At 46.4% G+C, this 22,300-nt stretch overlaps 1 long non-coding RNA gene across 1 annotated transcript; it reads left to right on the plus strand.

Annotated features, from left to right (window-relative positions):
• Nucleotides 1–112: 112 nt before the first annotated feature.
• On the plus strand, nt 113–8,389 carry LOC135281711 (uncharacterized). The gene is made up of 3 exons (XR_010348253.1): nt 113–3,308; nt 7,090–7,223; nt 7,344–8,389. It is a non-coding gene; the product is annotated as an uncharacterized LOC135281711 (long non-coding RNA).
• The last annotated feature ends 13,911 nt before the right edge of the window (nt 8,390–22,300 follow it).

Raw genomic sequence — 22,300 nt, forward strand, 5'->3', positions numbered from 1 at the left:
TGGATGAATCCCTGTGGGTTCCATAAATCCTAAGAGCTGCTCCTGGAGGTGCAGAGCTGAAGGTACAACAGCCCAAAAAGAACAGCTGAGCAGAGTCATTGAGGGTATGAAGTGATTCCTATTGCAAAAGGAATTTTATTCACTACATAGCAGTTTTTATATTTCTTTTATATTCTTTTTCATAGAGGTAGATAGATTATACATATGTTATTATATATTCTTTTCATACTTACTTTCTATATTTTTTAGGAATTGAGTAGAAAACCTCAGAAGGGATATAATAACCTTTCTGCAGTAAATTAAATTCCCCAGTGCAAGACACCTTTGACTGGAAGTGTAGAGGAGGAGTGAGGCTGCTTCTCTAGAGAGTCATCAATGAACTGGGTGAGAGGGTTAGAAAATTCCCAGCAGCTCAGGCAGCCATGGCTTGCCCTTCTGCCCTCATCACCTGCAACTCCCTTCTGCCACCAATGTCCAAAAGTGACAATCCATCTTTGTTTTCAGCTGCTGCTGTCCTCTTTTCCAAAGTCAAGGCAGGGTGACACACATGGAGTAAATGTACAGGCAGTCAAACCCCTGGAGGACAAACAGCTGAAAAGTGCCTATACCATCACAGTGGTTCATAAAAAGGGGCATGGAAAGTCCTCTGCCTTGAGAAGTGACCAAGAAGATGAGGGTGACAAAGTCACCTGCAGTGTCACAGGGATGAATTAATGACCTTGCTGGGGCAAAGGCCAGAGCTTGCCCAGTGGCAGTGAGAAAAGGGTTTTGCCTCCTCACCCCATGCCCATGTTGGAATTAATCACACAGAAATGTCAACACTGCAGGAAAACATCCTTCAGGATAATCTCTCTCACAAAGCTGCTTAACATTTTGGAAATATACAGTTCACTTGGAGGTGTCAAAGGGTTTCAGCCCCTCTCATGTCTGTTCAAAGGCATCTTCATCTGCTGCACCCTGTGCCAAGGGAGCAGAGCTGGGCTGGGAACGCTGCTGAACCTGCAGAGAGGTGGACACAGCACTGCCTCATCCCCCAGCACCTGCTGGGGCTCTGCCAGGGGACAAAACTGGAGTTCTGTCACCTCTCATCTTTGTTGTGCTGAATGTCGTGCTTAAGAGCAGGAAGCACACGTCTGTATGAGTTCCCAAGTGTCCTAGAGGGAGGTTTGCCAGCAGATTTGGCTTTGGGGAGTGGTTTGGGAGTGATCTTGCAGTGGGGAAATGCTTGGATGCTGAATTCTCCAGCAGGTTCAGTACCTGGGATGCTGTTTCTTGGGTTTGTTCCAGACTGAGCAGCTGTCTGGGAGCTGTTTGGTGTCAACCCTTTCTGGTCTGATTTCCAGAGGTAACCACTCCCCCATGTCCAGGGGAAGTGGAGCTGTGCTCTTTCACAGCCCTGTGCCTCAGTTTACCTGCACCTATAATTTTTTAAAACATTATTTACACTTAGGCAATAGTGAAATTTGATGTGTGTCCACCTCATGCCACGTTTTGATTCAGATTCTAGTGAGGTCTCAGAGTCAGCAAATGGGTTTCCTTTTGGAGGGCACTACAGCAGAAGAGCTTCAGGAGCTCCTCTAATATACTCCAGCTGCTGACTGCTTGAAGCAAGTCCTCCACTCTCCCTAAAAACCATCCAGGATGACTGAGGGCCCTCAGCATGAACTCCTCTGCTCTGCATATCCCCTCCTACAGCAGAGCACTTCTTCCCAGAGCAAACAGGTGTCAGCTCAGCACAGCTCCTTCTGGAAGGACAGTCCCCCCTCGAGTGGCATCACTCCAATCTGGTCCCACTCATTTCTACTTCAGTTATTTTGGCTCCTTCCAGGCAAGAGCACCCATTTGTACTTCACAGGGTGCTCCCTCTCTGAAGAGCTCTCACTGCAGGCTCCCTGTGTGCCCTGGTGCTCCTGGGGCCAGGCTCAGGTGGACTAATCATGCCTGCCACAATTTACAAGAAACATGGAGCTCTCCTGCCCCTGACCCTGGCTGGCATAGAGGTTGTCTGTATTATTGCTGCTGGTGCTGTACTGTACCCGCTGCTGAGGAGAGACAGGCCTCCAGACACCCGTATTGAATGCTCAATTCGGTTAAAATCGATGAGATAATCAGCCCACAGAGTCTGCCCAAAGGTCAGGAAGCAGTGATTTTTTCCTCCAGCAACTTTGGTCCTGAGCTCTTGTTTCAGTGTGAAGATTGCAAGCCAAAGCACTTCAGTAGGTAGGTTATCAAAGGGTTATGAGTGCTGGTAGTTAGCTGACAGGCTGATGTAACAAGGGCCTAACAAGGGCTCCTAAAACAGGCAGGCAAGTTTTGGCAGTGCTTTTTTCTCTAAAAAGAGCAGGAGATGGTGCAGGGTGGGCTGGTGTCCTGCAAGGCAAAATGCAAAGAGCCTTGAAGAGGAACCCACCAATGTGGAGTAAGAAAAGAATGGCAGGAGAAAGGGGTGCTGTGGGAAAGACCAGGTGGGGATAACCCTTTTTCTCACCCCATTCCCCAGATTTCATCCCCCATCTTGTGTCTCCTCAGTCCCACGTGTGCCCACAGCAGCCGTCGCCAGAGCCAAAGGCCGCAGCAGGGGGAGGATCCATCTTACCCCTCTCCTCACTCCAGCACACGTTCTCCAGCAGCTGGACACACGACATACTGCGGGCTGGATTTGCAGAAACACTTTGATCTTTCATCTTTAAGCTCAGTGATTCAATCCCCCCCAGAGCCAAGGTAAACGGCGGCGATGCCGCTTCGGCGGGCCCGAGGTTCCAAGTCAAACAGCAGTCCTTTAACCACACTTTTAAAGCTCGTATCATTTGAATGTCATATGTCAAACTGATGCTACTTCCACTGAAGGCAAATAGCTGTTTATTCCCCTCACAGCTGCCCAGCAGTCTGACATTCATTACTGAATCCTTGCAGCTGCCAGGGATTGAAGCTACCTGTAGGAGCGCGTCTATCAAAGCCTTCCACCTCTTAAGGGTTATTCCCTACAATACCAGCTCATACAGTTTAGTTCAGGCTCATTTTACAGCTGCTGTCGTTCTGCAGTTGTTTTTTCCTATGTTTGAACAAGGTCAGGCATTGTTTTTTGCCCGTTCCCTCCCGAATTATGTCGTTAGCTCATTTTTCATGGTTTCTCCGGGGTTCAGGCTCGCTGTCACTGTGCACCAGCCCCTGAGGTTTATGATGTGAATGTTCCACGGCTGTGGGCAGCAACCAGCACACAGGACTGCAGTGCTGGTGGTCCAGTCTTGGCATCTTGATGCAGCTCCAGCTCTCCGTGAGGCCAGCGCTGCGAATTCTATTTCTGGGATGTAAGTTCATGCACTAAATACCTGATATTTTGTAGTTTATTAGGCACTAAAATGTTCAATTGGCTGCAGAGGAGTTTACAGAAGAGAAGAGAATAAAAAAAAAAAAAAAAAAAAAAGAGGCAACAGAGATGATCAGATTAGTTTGCATTTAGACAGTGTCCTGAACCTCACGGAGCAATTTACACCTGTGCGAGGAATCTGCAGAGTTCTATTGAATCAGACCTGGGGCGTTTTACAGCCACTTTGCACGAGCATAAACGACAGCATAAGGTGCAAAGGAAACAGCCTGCCGGACAATTACAGAGCGTCTTCACACGCCTTATTAATCCTCATTACAGCCCTCTGTGCTGAGACTCGGCGTCTTTCCTTCCCCGAGCAGGGCCAGCGAGGCTGTGGAGCCAATTTAGCCACCTGCCAAACTCGCGGGGTCTGGCTGCTGCTGTTGACGTGTCCTTGGTCCCGGGGAGCTGGATGCTCCTTGCGAGAGCCTGAGATGCATCTTGCTAAATTACAGGGATGGAAATGTCGGCTGCCTCCTGCCTTAGCAGGATTCTGAGCAATGTGTGTTGTTATGCTCAAGTCTATGTATGTCTTATTGCCCATTTTTTCTCTTTAAAGCTTAGCTGGGCGTGTCTCAGGAAGGTGGGGTGATGTTCATCCGAAAGATGAAATTCAGTTTCTTGCCTGTGCTAATACACCCAAGAAACAGCTCTGGCTGCTGTGTGTGCATGCAGGGTCGGGAGCCTCATGACACAAGGAAATGGGGGAAAAAAGAAGATTATTCAGGAAGCTTTTCCTGCACGTGTCTGAAACACTCAGGTTAACGACCCAAAATACAGCCGCCAGCCTGCCTCTGTCTACAGGGACATTTCACGGGTGGTGTGATTGTTTGCTGTAGCTCTCACGTTTATGGCTGCTACTGAAACTCCTGAAAAATGAGCAGCTACCCAGTGTTTCTCAGCACTCCCTGAGAAGCTCGCTGCTTCCCACTCAGAACCTCCTGCTTAAAGGCTGGTAGACCTGAACTTTTCTCAGCGAAAATGATGAGAAAGACCTGGAGAGTGTAGAGCCATGCAGGCTGGAGACAGCCTGAATAGTTAGACCAGTTGTACACAGTAGTGAGATTAGCTGTCTAATGCCCTTTCTGGGAATCTTATTAATGTTATCTTATTATTTCATAATAGATATAACCCATGTGCTAGTGCTGGCAGGCTGTAATTGGGCTGTGCCAGGGAATTACTCATATTTTTCATTCTTGAAGGAATGAAGAGCGTATTCGCTTATGCTAACGACCTCATTTGTGTGGATTCCATTCACTCGGTGCGTCTGGCTCGTGAAGAATTGCAGCCAGAGTGATGATTTCTCACTCCAAGTAAGCGTCGAGGTGTCTCTCAGCAGATGCTCTCCCCTCCAGATGCTGAGCTGATGCCTCGCCGTGTTTGCCTCTCCTCTGGCAGCTGCAGATTTGCCCAGTGGTGTTTTTTGTTTTGTTTTGTTTTTTTTCAGCACACGTTTTGCTGATGGTGATGTCTTTGCCTCTCGGTGTCTTGGGGTGCTGCAGGAGCCGTGGAGCTCTTTGAAATGGAGCAATGCAATCTATTGCTGCTTTATAAATCCTCGCTGCCTGTTTAGTACCCCTTGTTTGGGCCTTGGGCCGTCGTGCCTACCTGTGTGCTTCACTGAGAGTTTTTTAACTCTCCACAGGGTATAAATGATAGTTTCAGCTGTGGAGAACTCTCCTCCCCACACTGACAATTACTCACTGCGTGCCTATCAAAGCACAGGCTACATACCCACGTCAATAAAACCTTTTCTAATTCTTTTTTATCCTCCCCAGGGGAGCCCTTAGAGCCCCACGGAACCTCGAGCAGCCCTTTAATTCCTCTCACTTTGGTCCCTGCCGTTGCTCGGGGCCTGTTGGTGGAGCAGCTGTGAAAAATGCTGCTCCCTGATGGAGCAGAGCTGAGTGACACAAAACTTCACCTGCCCACGGGGACCCGGCTGCTTCCACATCAGAAATGTTCCCCTGCATTTGTTTGTAAAACATCTTTATCCAGCCAGGAGAAATGTCCCTTGAAGTCAACTAACCAAAAAAAAATAAATAGCAGTCAAAGACAATCCAGAAAGGAGGGAAAAAAAAAAAAAAAAAAAAAAGGAAAAGGTTTCTAGAGGGAAATAAGTGATGGATTGAAAGGGATTTGGGGCTGTTGTGTCGTGCATGATGTGACAGCAGAGAGTCCTCACTGCACTGCTTCCTGTCTCCCACTTTAAATGAAGTCCTAAAAATGCTGATTTAAAAGGGTTGAAGAAACAAAGTGAAATATTCTGATGTACACTGTGGATGTTTTTTAGCCCTTCTGAACTTTTTTCATGATATACCTGCTGGTGGCTGTGTCAAAATAAAGCTCCTCAGCCAAGGTGCAGGAGGGATGGGGGAACTATGAGGAGTTTTCAGTGTTTATGAAAAAAATCTGAGGAAGGAGAGGAATAATTTCACTTCCCACATATAATAGTGTCCAACAACAGGAACCCTGACCTGGAATTTGTCTTTGCTTTCCAAAGGCGTCCCTGAGCCATCTGTGGAGAACAGAGAAAAATGTTGATTAATACCTATGTTCATGAAAATAAACACAGGATAACATTCCAAGCAACATGACTTCTTCTCAAAGCATCCAAGGATAGCAACAGATGCAATAAAGCAGAAATTCACTTTTGCTGCCAAGGGATAATGTTTTCTATTTTGGACACAAGCCTTGGGGGGAATGCACCACCCTTAGCAGAGCACCCCATGACCTTGGAGATCTTGTAGGTTTGAAAAAACATCATCTGAGACCTGAATGATGCCCCTGTGAAGGGCCCAATATCATCTCCTCACCTGCCTGGGACCTGGATGCTCTTCCTGTTCGATGGAAATGTCCATTGGCTTTTTCCATCTGACTATTTATCTCATTGATTTGACTGAAGGAATCATGGGATTGAAAGAAAATTAATAATTCCCAGCCCAGCCAGCTCCTTATTTTGTTTCATTCCATTCTTGTCACTTTGAGTGAACTAAATAATTAATTGTGTTACCAAAAATAATTAAGGCTAATATCACACCAATTACACTGGCCAATTCTAACAATAATGTTGGTAAGAACATCTAAATAACCTGATATGTAATTATAGTCTGGCTGTTCACTCATGTGCAGGTTTGGGGCTTTCTCTCCCACCAAATTTTGGCCAGCCACATTGATTAAATGAGAACTTTTTATAGCTAGTGTTCAAATTATCAAATACTTGCCTAAAGCAATCCCATTGATCAAGTGTATCATTTGTAATACAAATGTTTTTATTAGGAGGCTTTGTTCAAGATAAATGAAGGATCAAATTAACTGGAGATTGGATTGAGTAGAAAATGCTGCAGCTGGATAATTTCAAGCACTGAGGCTGAACATTTCTTTCAAATGATGAGAAGTCATCAACTAAGTCTTAATATAAAACACACACACAGAGGCACTGCTGTATTGATTCCTTTCATTGCTGTGGCACTTTTTATCAAAATACATTTGGGGTTTGTAAAATAGGCTGCAAACCCATCATCCCAGTGCTGCCAAAGCAGGCTGAGGGTTTAGTCTGGCCAGAGTTAGGTGTGCTATCAAAATGCCAACATGCACCAAAACCCTCCTCCTTCTCCCTCATTTTTTATCCCACTTCTGCTGCCTCTCTTACCACCCAATAATACTCTGCTCTTAACCCATCACCTCCTTTAATCCAGAACAGGGCAATTTTCTTCTTTTAGGAAGGAAAACCACTAGAAGAGAGCCAGCAGGAATATTTTACTATTCCAGCAGTCATTGCAGCACGGCAGGGTCTGGACGTGACTGAGAGTTTATCCATGGCCAGCCAGCGGAAAATGACCAGCAGTGAAATGCTGTAAGTTCATATATATATATATATATATATATTTATATATATACATTTTAACACAGTCTGAATTAGGAAAGCTGTTTGGAATTACTTTTTTTTTTTCTTATTTTTTTTTCTGCCATGTAGAGCCGTGGATGTTAAGTGATTACTTTCTGAAATAACTCCCTCCTCTCCATCCCAGAGCGACGTGTAAAGTGTTTGCTGATACAGGAATTACAGATGTTGGAGGAGCTGCTATAAACGCTCCCAAGATTTACATCTCCTCCGTGAGGTTTCTCCACGGGCTGACTTCCCAGGGAGAGGTTTTACAGGCACTCAGGATCCTTTTGAATGTGTCTCCAGAGGTGTGTGCAATAATCAGAGGAAATCCCTTGAAGCCCATCAGATAAAGCACACAGAGTTGGGAAGGGAGCAGGGAGGTCACTTAGTCCCTATGGAAAAAACTATTTTTGGCTTATTCAGGGACACAAAGCCAAGTTTTCAACTCATGCTGAGTGCTGGTTTCATGAGCACCTCCAGATGCTTGCAGCCACATCACAGCTCCAGTTTGTTCTGGCTTACAGCACGAAAATAAACTTAAATCTCCTAAAACTGCTGGGTTTCTTCTGAATTTGGGGTAGAGTGGAAGAATTCAGCTCTTATATCTGGATCTGACCACTCCTAATGCCCATTCCCAGTGCCCCACTGATGTGTGAGGCTGGTCACCCCACAGCTTTTAGGGAGAATTATTACTTCATTCATTACTTCAGTGAAAGAAGTAACGGGCCCAGGTGGAATTACAGGTGGTAATGAAAAACAGAGACTTGATTTTCTCCAATACCATTTGTGGGTACTTCAAATACATTTATTTATTTATTTATGTGTATATGTGTGTATGCAAGTGCCATAGGTATGTACCATGTATTTATGGCAACTATACAAAGAATTATATCTATATATGTTAGTTATGTTACACCTACAGTTTGGAGCTGCAGGCTCTGGGCTGTGAGGCCTTGTATTTTTCCTTTTATGCTCTGGCAATAATAGCTTTTGGCTATTATTTTGGCTTTGGCCAATAACAGCTTATTGCCCACATCATAAGATTTAAAGCCTGTGACCATTATGTTTGCTGAAGGAGACTTAAACTTCCCTTTGGAAACTCCAGTGTATTGGTGCAAGGTGTATTTTCTCCAGGAGAGCTACAGCTCTTGTAATAAAAGCAAGCAAACAATCACATTTATGACTTGTATTTAAAGAGGTGGGGAGTGAGAGCAGATTAACCCCTCTGTGATGGAGGCAAGGCTGCAGCACAAGGACATCACTGCCCTCTCCCAGGAAAGGGAGGGATGAAAGCAATGGCATGGATGGATAATGGGTGACCTTGTACAAGTCAAGCAATTTCATTTCTGTAGGGACCTGGGGACTGGAAGCAGCACTAATGCTGATTAACCCCCCTCCTTCTTTTCTGTCTCTTAATTTTTCAGTGCTCAAAGCTCTCCCTTTCTTTCAGCTGATTTCTTCTCTGTGTGTATGTTACACCTCCTCCTCCATGCATGGAATATGTGTAACACCCTGCTTTTCTTAGCCTGAATCACAGTTTATACCACTGTGCTTATCTCTGCTAATTCTCAGATAACAACTGAGAACAATTCTCAACTGCATAATTATTTAATTACTCTTTTAGTCATTTACTGCAAGAAAATCTAGGTCCTCCATCAGGTTGTTTCAGGTGAGATTTTGCAGCACTGCAAAACTCCAGTCTTGGAGGACAGGATCTGATGGGATATGTCTGTCTCCCACCTCTTTTCTCAGCCTGGTTTCTGGTGTGAGGGACATCCCATAAACTCAAAGGGGAGTTAAGTTCATGCTCCTCACAACTCCCCTCATTCCAGAAAAGCTGTTCCACCTTGTTTTCATTAGGAATGATTAGTTTGGCTTAGTAGATAATTTGATTTCAGGGGAGAAAAGCATGATCTAGGCTTGGGAATGACTCATGTTTGGCCACCCAAACATTACAACAGCTCTTTGACTCTTTCCTGTGTTGGGAAATCTCAGCTGAGCTCAATGTCCTGCCTCCAGCATCTCCTGGAAAAGCTGTGGAAGTGAGTCATGGGTTGCTTCATCCACCAAGGCCCTTAGTGACTGCTGCCATTGCAAGAAGAGATTTCCCCATCTAGGGCAGCAGCTGGGCTGCTGTGTGCCTGAGAAAGCAGAGGATGTCTGGGAGACAGGCTGACACAACACAGAACCAGCAGGAATGCATCTGAGGATGGAGTTTGGCAGGGAAAGCTGAAAAAGAGAAAGTGTGCAGAAATTGTGGGAGAAAAATCCTGATTTTTATCGTGTTCTTTTCAAAAGGAGGGTGCTATTTCTGGGGGATGTGCCAGGGTTTTCAGTACCTGGTTTTCTTTCCTGAGAGCTAGAGCTGCTCAACAGGCACAGTGGTGAGGTTTAATTGACTGGATTCAAGAAAAAGTGTTCCCAGTTGCCAGGGAGGTCAGGCTGGATATGCTGGATGAGAGCAGGCACTACTCATCATCTGTGTGCACATCAGTAAGAATAGCAGTAATAGGAGAACTAACAGAGGTCCTCCTTAGCATGGGACAATAAAAATGTATGGTTTGGGACAAAAATGTTTTGATTTCTGCCAAAAGTCATGGATAAGAGCTCTGGAGAAAGAGACACAGTAAAACCTTGGTCAGCTGGTGTCAAGCAGAGGTCTCAGAAAAGACTTCAATTGGGCAAGAGATTGTGAACTCTTGCAAGGAGGAGCAGCACCTCTGAGCACTGAGGTCCAGCCAGGTTGTGTTGGAGGCCAGTGGGTTTCAGACTTGGCCCTTGCTGTCACAGGAAGCATCATCTCAGTGCTGCTGAGGGGAATTTTGCCTCTGACTTCACTGGGATGGGCTCAAGGATTTTGTCATGAAGCATGCACTCCTGCTTTACTAAAAATGTGATGAGGAATTTATATCCAAAGGACTGATATTTTGGATGGGCTAAGAAGTGGAAGCACATTTCTCTCCCTGGAGAGTGAGGCAGGCTGGCTCTGCCTCTCAGCTCTGTCTCCTCTGTGCTGGCCAGGACCACGGGGCAGAACAGAAAATGGTATCACAACCACCACGGCCTTTGGGATTCACTCCTCTGCTTTCCCTACAGACCCCTTCAACTCCAACTCCAATCAAAACAAGTTTATCAAGAATCATCTCCAGAATATCCATCAGCATCCAGGCATTGTGTGAGAAATGACTTGTCAGGCAAAACTACAGCTGGCATTCGCCTGTTCTGATCCATCTCCTGTCAGCACTCACACCCCTGTTGACAAACTGGATTTCACCTTGATTTCTTCTTCCTGATAACACAGATTAGCTGGGAGCTTTGTCATTTTTCTGTTTGCTTTGGAGGCCTGCAGAAGGAGTGATGTGACAGAGGAGATACAGATGTTGTCTGAGGAAATCCTGCCTGCCTTGTCAACAACTCAGTCCAGAGCTTTGCTGAGACACCAGAGGTACCAGTGGCTTCTGCAGGACTTTGGGCACAGCAAATGCAAACCCTTGTGCCAATGTTCTGCTTTAATGCTGTTTCCATGCTTCCCAACCAGCACCTCCTCCAGGCTCGCTGTCTCCATCCTCTCACAGCCAGCATGTGATGGTTGGCTGGGATATTTCCTGAAGTGACTCTCAGCATGTCCCTGAGCATCTCTGTGTCCTTGTGAGCAAGGGAAGGACAGCCAGCCCAGCTCAGGCAGGCAAGAGCAGTGCTGGTGGCTTCACATCCCGGAACAAAGCCATTTGTGCTGTGCCAAGCTCAGATGTATTGCTGTGTGTGCATTCACCAGCGAGCAGAGATCATTCCCCCTCACTCTATCCAGAGAAAGAGACGTAAGGAATGGAGGCTCTGATGAGATAAATGGTTATTATGAGGTATAGACATTTTTAATTAGCTTCTGCAGACACTACCACACTGCTAATGAGCCCTTGCCAAGTTTCCTGTGATTCCTCTTTACTTTTTGTAACTCTGTAATAGTAACAATAGAGTAATTTTCTCTAATAACCATGATAAAACCCAGATAATCCCTCTATAACTCTGGCATAAGCTTCGTGTAATTAAATCAGTTGGTGAAACATTTTTGGTCTGAGGGATGGAGGAACACAGCACAGCTTTGCTGCTCAGAGTATTCCCCATATCCTCCTGCCCCCAAACAGTGTAAATCTTACAACATTTATGAAGTACAAAACTGGAATAGGGTAAAAAAGGCAAATGGTTGTGTTTGGATCTCCAGCTACCCCATTGTTGCCAAAACAGAGGCCAGAATTTCACCAAAGCAGTGAATTTGGTCCTGAGGGAAGAGCCTGACCTGTGTGTGGTGAGCTCCTAAAGCAGGGAGCAGTTCCCAGATGTGTGGGAAGGTCTGAGAAGGGATGAGGGGAAGAAACCTCACAGGAGCCCTGCTCTCATCTGTGCTTTGAGAGAAGGGGGAGTGTTCCTCAGCATTGCTGAGAAATGCAATTTAGACAAATAGCTGGCAGCCCCTAGGGAGAGTTGATGCAGTTGCTCATCTTCCACTGCCCTGCTCTCATTGATGTACCCCAGGCAGTGTCACACCTGCTTATTCTTTCCTGCTTTTTCTTTCAGTTACTAGACAACTTTTTCTATAATTGCTCCTCTTTAAAGCATTTCTCATGCAAAAGTACACACACAATGCCCAGGAACAGCCTCTCTGCACTCAGCTTGTGTGAATAATCACAGACCTGCTGCCCTCCTCCAGGAGCCTGGGGATGGGGAAGCCTTTTGTGGTGCTGCCTTTGGATCAGGATCTTGCTTCTTACTTTCCTGACTCATCTCTGAGCCCGTGGAGTTTATTGGCAAGTTGAAGAAACCCTGGGCAGAGAAAGGCAGCAGCCTCCCACAGCTCTGCCACAGGCCAATTCCTGCCAGGATTTCTGAGCAGAGCTTTGGAAGGCAAAGACAGTCCTGCCACGTTACCTCATCCCACAAGTTCACAGCTGCAGGAGATGGGGAGATCAGCAGAGGGCAGTGAGCTTCCAAACCCCCCATCCCACATCTCCTGGGCAGCAATCAATGCTGCAGCATGGCCCAGTCAATGGGGCAAGCCCCAGCTGGGGACAGTGAGTGGAGGAAGGAGAACCTGTGAAACAAACCTGATTTACTCACTGAAGCCTCACGTGCTCCCAAGCACCAAAATGTGTCCAGAGGTGGCTCAGGCCTGTTTGTGGTGACACAGAGGACAAGGGGTTCTGGCTGCTGCCTCCTCCTTGTGCTCCCCAGGGACCAGTGACCTTGTGCTGGGTTTTCAATGAGCATTTTGTACCCATTAGGAGCTGACAGTGATTGGGATGTTTTGTCTCTCCACCTTCTCCTACACCTCCACACGAGTCATTAAGCAACACTTCAACTCCTCTGCTTTGTGTCTCTGTCCCCTGTCACCTGTAATAGCTTCATTCATCAGCCTCCCCTTGTTTTGGCTGTATTGTAGTGATTTTTTTTGGTCAGGATGCATGAGATGCACCAATCTCCATGGCCTGCCAGCACAGGGCAGTCTCTCACACCTTCTTCTTCCAGCTTTTCTTCTCTGCTGGGTGCTCCCATGCCCAGACTATGCTTTCTCTGCTGTGGCCTTTTCACATCTGAGCATGTTTCTTGTGCCTTGGCTTTAATAACTGACCACAAGAAGAACTTTAGACAATTTGGGGAGTTTGTTCACATTCACCCTGTTAAGGGAATGACTAAGGGATGTTTATGTAGGAGACTGTGAAATGGATCCAGTGCCCTGAGAATGAAACTCCTTTAAGAGACAGGAAAATTCTAACCTCACCAGAAATCTCTGACAGTGTTTGGACATGTTCTGGTTGGAAGAGCATCCAGATTTTACTGTTTGCAGACTGGGCTCTCTACTGCACCAGGTGCTGAACGAGTGCTTTCCACAGGTCACCGTGTCCAAGATTATTCTAAACAGCTCCAGCCCGAGGCCAAACTCACTCCTGACACAAATGGACTCCTCTCTCCCTCAGAGAGCCACATGCCCTGGCGTGGTGCATCTCCTGCAGCAGCCTGAGGCAGCAGGGGTCTCTCAGCAGGGTGGCTCCTGGGGCAGCTTCTCCTGCAGCCCCGTGCAGGGTTAGTGCCTTTCTGCTCCAGTTCCTGCCCCAGCTGGGCACAGCCTGCAGGGCCAGCGTGGTGTTCAGGGGACACAAAAGGACAGAGGGGGCTGTCCTGGTTTAGCTGGGATAGAGTTAATTTTCTCTTGAGTAGCTGGTACAGTGCTTTGGGCTCAGTGTGAGAGCAGTGCTGGTGACACCAATGGCTCAGTTGTGGCTGAGGGGAGCTCACCCCAAGCCCAGGACTTTTCAGTGTCTCAAGCTCTGCCTTCCATGGACAGGAAAGGTGACCCAAAGTGGCCAAAGGGATATTCCTACCTTAGGACACCATGTTCAGTGTATAAACTGGGGGACTTGGCTGGGAGTCACCAGTGGCTGCAGGGGACGGCCTGGGCATTGGTCAGTGGGGGGTGACATCTGAGCTGTGCCCCCCTGGATTCTCTTGGGGTTTATTCCAAACTTGGAGACCCTCAGACCTCCACTAGACAGGCCCTGAACTGTCAGGCAGGGATTTCCCCCAGCTGAGGGTGGAGAGGATGGAGGGGTGGGGACAGACCTTGCCCAGCCTCACCTGGGCTCTACACCCCACCCACGGGCCCAGAGCCCATCTAAGCTCAGCCTGGTTGTGCTGCTCCTCTCCTGAGCTCAGCTGATGTGCAGGTCTCCAGTGACCCTGCCTCATCATGGGAGCCCCATCACCCACCTGAAGAACGTGGCCTTTCCCCCATGGTAAGATGTTATTTTGATTTTTTTGGGGTTTGTGGCTTGTGCTCTGTGAGTTTGCTGCAAAGGCTGCAGAGTGGGAGTGAGTGTCCAGGGAGGGGTGGGGACAGCCCTGCCCCAGCCCTGTGTCCCCTGCCCATGTCTGAGCACCACAGCTGCTGCCCTGCAGCTTGGAGGAGCTTTCCTCAGCTGCTCAGGCTTTGCACAGGGCCGTGACTACATCAGAAACTCCATCCCTCCAGGAACTGATGTTTCTGGATGTGAACAAATGTGGGACCTGGGTGGCCCCAGGCAGGGGCACGGGAAGCAGTGTAATTCCCTTCCTGCCTACAGAGATCCAGCCTTCCCTATTTGCTGCTGAACATTTTTCATTACAATGTTCATATGATGCTGTAGGGCTGGAAACATCAGGAGTATAAATCAGAGCCTGTCATTCACAGGCATCATGTTTATTTTACATGAATATATGCTTTCTGCTAAAATATCACAGATTCAGTTGTGAACCTTGGCTATTATCAGAAGCTTATTGCAATCATTTCTCTTCCTTTTTATTTATGCACCTGAAATGCTGTGTTTGATGATGAAGTGGTTTCTGACTGAAGGGATCAGGATGTTTGGGAAGTCACAGCCTGCATGGCCTCTGTGCTCTGACTTAGCAATTTTGTTGCCTCTGTTCCCCTGGGTTTCACCTCTTTTCCTGCTGGGGAAGTGAGGGAGCACAGAAAGCACCTCCTTTACTTCATTTTAATGGCTAATATGCGACTGCAGTCTTGTCTTTAGACTAAAAACCTAGGCAGAAAAAATAATATAAAAGGTGTCTGTAATTCTGGAAGGATTTGAGGATTTCTCTGGGGAGGCTGAGAGCAGAGAGTTCTTTCCTGCCACCTCCAGCATCTGTCACCTGTGAAATGCTGCTGAGAAAAGGCACAGAGAGGGACAGGCCTTGTTATCCTGGGCTGGCTGGTAGGAATCAGAAGGGAGGTGTGTAACCAAGTGATGTTTTCAGCTGTGAGCCTCCAGCTGCAGGCCATTTCCAATTATCCAGGCACATCCACATGGATGTGCAGACCCCTGCCAGGCTGAGGTCAGCTCAGCTGGAGCCTGTGCTGCCATCCCACCCCAGATGGGCACGGGGGGCTCCCAAAGCCTGCTGGAAAGGAGAGAAAACTCTGTCCTTGAGCTCTCCTTACTCCAAAACTTCATCCTTGTGGTGGGAGAGCAAAGCTCTGTCCTTGAGGTCTCTGTGGGCTGTCAGGCCACGGGAGACTCTGGAGTTTTTGGAGAGCCCCGCAAAGCCTGGAGGAGAGCAGAGGCTCTGGTTTCCTAGAGAGCCTTTCTCCCCTGATGCTTTAGCTCAGCTCTGGGGACAATTTACTGAATTCCAAGCAGGCAGGTTTGGGCATCCTGCAGGATCAGCGATGGGTTTCCTGCAGGCTGTGAGGATGCCCTTGTTTCTCAGAAGGGTTGTTGACAATCAGAATTATCCTTTCTGATGTGGGTCACTGGGAAAGTGACCCATTGTACTGATCAACATTTGGTGGGCAATAGGAAGGTGGAGGAGGAGGCTCAAAGGATGCTCTTCTCCCAAAATTTCTGGATTATGTGCCGGATCTGGGCTTTATAAATGTTACAGGAAGATCTGCTGATCGGATATGAAAAATAGATTAGATGTTTTTTTCTATAAGCTTCATTTATACTCATTAGAGTGCTGCAAGTAATAATACCAGGAAATAGATTTGCAGGCAGAAGTATGATTTTTAAGTTAAGGATGTTCATTTAATTTCAGCTCATGTCTCCTAGATGTGCCTCTTCCTAATGCTCTAAATAGCTCTTCTGCCTCTTTGATGTTTACACCCTTCAAATGCATAAAGACAGTTCTCTACAATTCCTCATTTTGCCAAGCAATACATACTTAGTGCTTTTCATCTCTCTCCATAAATCAATCCCTTTCCTCCAACAGGAGCTAGAATAGGATTTTTTCCCTTATTAGATTTGTACTGAGAATTTCTTTTTTCAGGAACAGATAAATGATACTAGGTTTTTTCATGACAAAGCATCCTATCATATATTATTAGCAAACACTTCCACAGCAGAACAGGAATAAAAATAGAAAGTGGGCTATAAAAAAAGAACGTGTAGCAGGATAACATTTAATTTCACAGTATGGTACTGAAAGTGGAGCATTTCCTTCGCATTTCTTTGCAGATCGTCAAGGAAAGATCCAGGAGGCCTCCTCAGAAATGCTTGGCATCTTTTACTTAAGATTTTCGTTAAATTCTGTGTGATCTTTGACACAGAGTTAATTAATTTTCTCCTTATTCAAAAAGCCCACCCACTGCCTGTGGTGTGTTTGAAGCTTCAGATCCTTTCTCGTGGCTCAGCTGCTGCTCCCTCTTCCCAGCATCTCAGCACTGGTTGTACCCACTCTATTCCACAAAACTTTCATTGAGAAACCACCTGAAGGATTAAAAAAGAAATCTCAGATCCAGTTTATCCCAAACCCAGAATTTATTCACTGATTTTGGTGGGAGCCATCAAACCTGAACACTTTTGGGTTCTCACCTGGCAGGCTAGCAGGTCTGTGATGTGCAGTCCAGGTTGTTCCCTCTGCCAGACCCTCCCCAGGGGTCAGCCCTGGCCCTGAGGTGGTGGCTGCACTTCAGGGCTACACTGAGGTGAAGTTTTCCATGGAAAATTGCCTCTCTCACATTTCCCAGATCTCTGACAGCAATTTTGGTGGAAGTCCAGCAACCCCTAGGAAAAAAAAGGGTTTGAAATGAAATTACAGGTGAAAGATGAATACTCAAATGGGTGGTTTCAGCAGGTTTTTGTCAGGGAAAGCTCAGGGCTTTGGGGATCAGGCTGCCCTGGGATGGAAGCACGTGTGGATCACACTCAGACAGGAGTCCAGCTGAGAGCCACTTGCCTGGTTCTTCCCTGCCTTGTTCTTTCAGCTGTGAGTAGGAGCAGTGAGGAGAGGCTGATCCATGGCTTTGTTTTCCTTCCTTGTGGCTCCAGGGGTGATTTGGAGAACAGCAATGTTCCCCTGGGGCAGAGCAGCCCAGCAGGGCCAGCTGCTGCTGCTCAAACCCACCTGGGAGCCAGTTCAGAGATGGGAAAGAGACAAGAAGGTTTAAACCTCCAACATTTTGGTGGTTATATAATAAATGTGGCAAATAATGAGCTGTGCAGCTGTGGTGTGTGTTTAGGGAGGGAGCCTGCAGGGAGCTTCTAACTCCTTACAAAGGAGCAGGTGCTGCAAAGGAAACCAATATCTGAAACTTTTAGCAAAACTCCAAATTTCTTCTCCGGAGCTGCTGCCAGCAAGCAGAGAGAAGGCAGAAAACCCAACACAAAGCCAAAGTGGCTTTATAACAAACAAACCAAAGCAGTGCCAGAAGTTGTTGTTTGTGCCAGTGTTGGGGTTTGTGACAGTGCAATTTAATTTCTCATTGTTCTGGCTGTCCTCAGAGCAGGGTCAGCACAGCAGAGGGTCTGAGCACTTCCCTGGGGCAGCTGCTGCTTGGACACCCTGGCAGGTCCTTCCTGTCCTTGGAAGCTTTCAGTTCTTGTTGCAGAAACTTCATTGCTGCCACCTTGGGGCCTGCTGGGTCCCTGAGAAGATTTATATTCCAGCATTTTCTGAAGTTTGCCTTTTGTGAGTTTAAAACGGCTCTTGAATGTGTTTTACTCTTGGTGGTGGTTATAGAATCACAAATTGATTCGGTTGGAAAAGACCTCTAAGGTCAAGCCCACCACAGGACTGTGTCCCCAAGTGCCACACCTACAGAGTTTTTCAACATTTCCAGGGATGGTGAATCCACCACTTCCTTGAGCAGCCTGATGCAATGCTTGACAACTCTTTCCATGAAGGTATCTTCCCTAATATCCAACCTAAACCTCCTCTGGAGCAACTTGATGCTGTTTTCTCTTGACCTACCACTTGTTACCTGTGAGAAGGAACATTTATCACTGAACGTGGTTCTTCTCACCCAACCAAAATTTGCAAGGTCAACTTTTTAAAATAAAAGGCCAGTGTTTCAAAAATGCATGGTACTCTTTTGCCCCATTTTAATTGTCTTTCTGATATGTGCTTGAATGTTTTAGTCCCTCCACAGCGAGCCTGAGAACTGCTCAGTTCTGCTGTTGCTCCTGGAAAGAGATTTCTGTGACTGCTCCTGCTGGTGTTGTGTGTGGATGTTCAGCACAGCAAGGAACTGGTGGTGGGAAGGTTTCTTAAATTCAGGTTGTGGGTTATTGAAGAGCCCAAACTGACCAATTCTATGTAAGTCACAAACCCCCCCCCCCCGAAGATGGCAGTGGTTTTGGTGTTTAAATGAGCACCTTGGTGGTGCGGAGCAGGTAAATGCTCCATGCCATGGCCTGGGCTCCAAGATTATCACCTCAGGCACTCCCAGGTGGATATCTCAGCCGGATTTGGAGAGTCTGTCCAAAGGCTAAGATATCCTTCTGCCCTTTGGATGTGTGGATATGCACACAAATATAAATACATTTATCTACACATGGCTGCTAAGTCTGTAACAGCCCCGGCTCTCTGCTTGCTGCAAATTCTGTTCCTTAGGGCAACACTTATTCTGTGAACTCCCTGAAGATAAGGCAGTCTTGCTGAGTGTTTCCAACACTCCTAACCCTCCTGGGCTTTCATTTCCCGACTGGCTTTTAATGTAATGTAAAGATTAGAAATGATATCTTCCATTAAAACTTTATTAGGTGGCTCTTCCACTTAGGAGAGCAGTTTCACTTCCTCCCAGCCGAATGAATTCCAGTCACTGAAAGCTAAACATGAAAATGCAGGAGGGGGAAGGGGAAAGCCACTTGCAGTCTTGAAAACTTGAGGAAAAATAAGAGTAGTTAGTTCAGTGGCCTGTCTGAGACACCTGCAGCTCAGTGCAGAGCCCTGGCCAGAGCTGCACTGGGCACAGGAGTGTGACAGCAGCATGGGAACCACTCCCCTTCTTGGCAAGGAGCATCTCCAAATGCATTTTTCCCACTTGTACATCCTGCAGATTTCCACGGGAGCCTGTTACAATCCCTGGCAGCACCAGGCATCTGCTGATTCCCTGGATGTGGCTCGGGCTGCTGGTGGGGTGATTGATGTGTGGTTACCCCCGAGAGCAGCCTGAGTGGCAGCAGCTGACCTTCCTCAGAGCATCTGTACCACTCCTCGCCTTCCCTCTGCCTTCTGCTGTGACCTTTGGATACTGATTGATCCCAGATTAGTGCCTGTTAACAATAAATAGCCTAAAATTAGGATACAAGTAGACAAGTCCTAAAAGGTTAGACAAGCTCGTGGCAAATTAGTGCAGGACTGTGCTGGCCATGCTGGGGGTTTTTCTTTGTGCTCTATTTTCCAAAAATATTTTCTGGTTTTACTACCTCCAATTTCAAAGCAAAACCAGCTGGACAGCCCCAGGATGGGGGAGCTGTGGTGTGGCACCTGTGCCCCCTCAGCTGGGCTGCACAAACCTCTGACACAGCCCAGCAGATGGACTGGAGCTTATTTTCCTGGGCTCTCTGTGCTGTGTGGATGGAATCAGTATTTTGTCAAGTGAAGATGGGTAAATGCATCCAGCTGTGCTGGACTGGCTTCAGTTCATAAATGGCAGGCAAGGTTTTTCATTTTCCCTCGAACGGTTATAGAGTCCTCCCCACTCCATTTGCAAACTTGTGGCTGCACAAGCACCTCAGACTGGGCTTATTTATTATATATGTGAAGGATATGGAAGCTGCAGGAACAAGGTACATTTGTATCCAGACATTGTACCCAGCCATGTAGGGAAGCCCATGGAGAGCATCCCTGACCATCAGCTATGAAATAGTTAAATAACAATTTTGTTCCAAATCATCAAAGTTATTTTGAGCGTATTTGCAACAATTTCATGAACAAAACAAAAAAATAAACCTTGGAGGGGAAAATTATCTGTGTCATGGGTGATACAAAGCTGCATCAGTACCTATAAAGTGCCCCAGCAATACAAGAGAATTGGAGTAATGAACAGAAATTCTCAGTTAGAGCTTTTCCATATTTTATGTTAATCATTGGTTAGAGCCGAAATTAGCTTTAATTGATATTAAGAGTAGAAAAAATGAATCCTCCAGAGAATGAGTCTCTTTAACCTTTAATGATGCAGTAAATAAAATACCCTGTCAACATTTGTGCAATAGTAAGGGTTTTCAAAATTCCAGATCTGTGTGGTGAGCAATTCAATATGTCCAATTCTCTCCATTACAGCAGAGAAAAGTGATGTCGTTGCATAAATTCAGCCACAGGTTTTCCATGTTTCCAATCTATCTGGAAATTCCCTAAGCTGGCTTGTTACTTCTACCAGGGAGATGGAGAGAGGAAGAAGGGAATGAGATCAATCCCAGCCCTTTTTGTGCTGCTTTTTCCACTTGTGTCCCTTGACTTGCAGGCTCCTGGTGCCAGAGAAACTGTGTCTCTGTAGAGGTAAAAGGAGCCATGCTGCCTGTTCTTCCTTTCAGATGAAATATGCCTGGAAATGTTTCATTTTTCACTTTAAAAGCACAGCAGAATTGCAAAAGACTTCAATACTTTAGGGACACTTAGTTTGCTAATAGTCAGACCATTCTTCTCTCTGTCAGGGCTCAGCCTGATGTGGAAATATCTCATAACTGATTTGGTGAAGCACATGAAACTTTCCCTCAGTGTAAGCAGGAAACCTGTTTTTCATAACGTCCATTTGGTCATTGCCATCAACTGGAAGCATTACATCATTTAGGGAAGTTAGGAGTGAGGGTGACTCTGCTGTAGTTAACTGGGAAACAGAAAACAAATCTCCCCTCTTAAAACCTTTTGTCTTGCACCTGTACGGATGCAATAACAGTTCTCATCCCATGGGATACAAACCTCCTGTGGAAAGGTCCTTTCTGTGTTAAGGGGAATATATTTCTGCATATTTACAGGAGTTCCTGAGTGATGCTGGTGTTTCCCTGGGTGTGAGTCTGTTACATTGCAGTGATGTGAAAATAACTCCTCTGAGACAAATTTGTAAAGCCTTTGAGAAAACCCTATGTGATTTAAAATTATGAGCAAACAACAATTTCCTTCATTCTTTTTTCCTTCTTACCTGGGCTTTGAGTGGACTTAAGGAAGAGAAACAGAAGTGTCCCCACAATTCATTTCTACCTTACACTGTTTTCTTTCCTCTGATGAGACCCAGCTATTTTGGGACAATTCCTTGTCCCAGGCCTGCCAAGGGTGTGTAGAAACAGTGCTCAAGCACTGGAACAGGCTGCCCAGGGCAGTGATGGAATCTCCATCCTTGGAAGTCTTCAAAGAAAGTGTCTGTGGCACTTGGGGACATGGTTTATATGATTCAGTGGTGAGTGTGGTGGTGAGTTAATGGCTGGATTTGATGATCTTAGAGGCCTTTTCCAACCACAAAGATTCTTTGATTTTATGAATCAGCAAGGAGACCAGATAAAATAAATGTTTTATCAGTAAAAAGCCATTCAAGGGCTGAGTTAAACAGTGCTGTGCCTGATTTAAAGTGCAAACAGCCAAACCAGTGAAATCTGATGGATGGCCAGGACCAGCAGACTCCTGGCCAAATCACTTCTGAGGGGTGACCAGCAAAGCAAAGGGAAGTGCTGGGAATGACGGAGGCAGCCCTTAAAAGCAGAGTATTTTTATGGAGTTAAGACACGGAGGATCTAATTTTCTTCTAGAAGACTCATTACCATGATTTTGTTACAGGTTATTTATGGGCTGTTATGATAGTCCTGGCAGGTCATAATTGGCTGAAGCCGGAAAATTAGTCACATTTTTCACATTTGGAAGAATGATCTGTACAGTTGCACTTAATGACTTCATTCCCAGAGAGCCCCGTGCAGGGAAGGAGCTGCCAGGCTTGGGGTGTGGCTGGATTAACCCTTTGTGCTTCTGGCAAAGGCACCTGGGTTTGCTCATCAGGTGCCAAAAGGATTTTTCACCACTTCAAAGCAGCTCTCTGGCATGGAAGTGATGTGCTGCTTTCATGATAGTTTCCCCTTTCTTTCTCTTTCTTTGAACCTGAGTTAGTTTTGCCTGGCACTGGATTTTCTACAGAAAAATGCCTTTTTAAAACTGATTTGTTCGTGCTTTGCCCTCTGCCCATCAGAGCCACTGCAGCATCACAGCCAGTCAGACAGGCCCAGCTCTTCCAGGGATGGTTTCTAAGCCCTGGTAAGAGATGGGCAACAGATTAAACTGTGGCAGGGCCTCATTGGCAGCACTCCTCAGAG

The sequence above is a fragment of the Passer domesticus genome, chromosome 15 (assembly GCF_036417665.1).
Source record: "Passer domesticus isolate bPasDom1 chromosome 15, bPasDom1.hap1, whole genome shotgun sequence".
NCBI classification, from domain to species: domain Eukaryota; kingdom Metazoa; phylum Chordata; class Aves; order Passeriformes; family Passeridae; genus Passer; species Passer domesticus.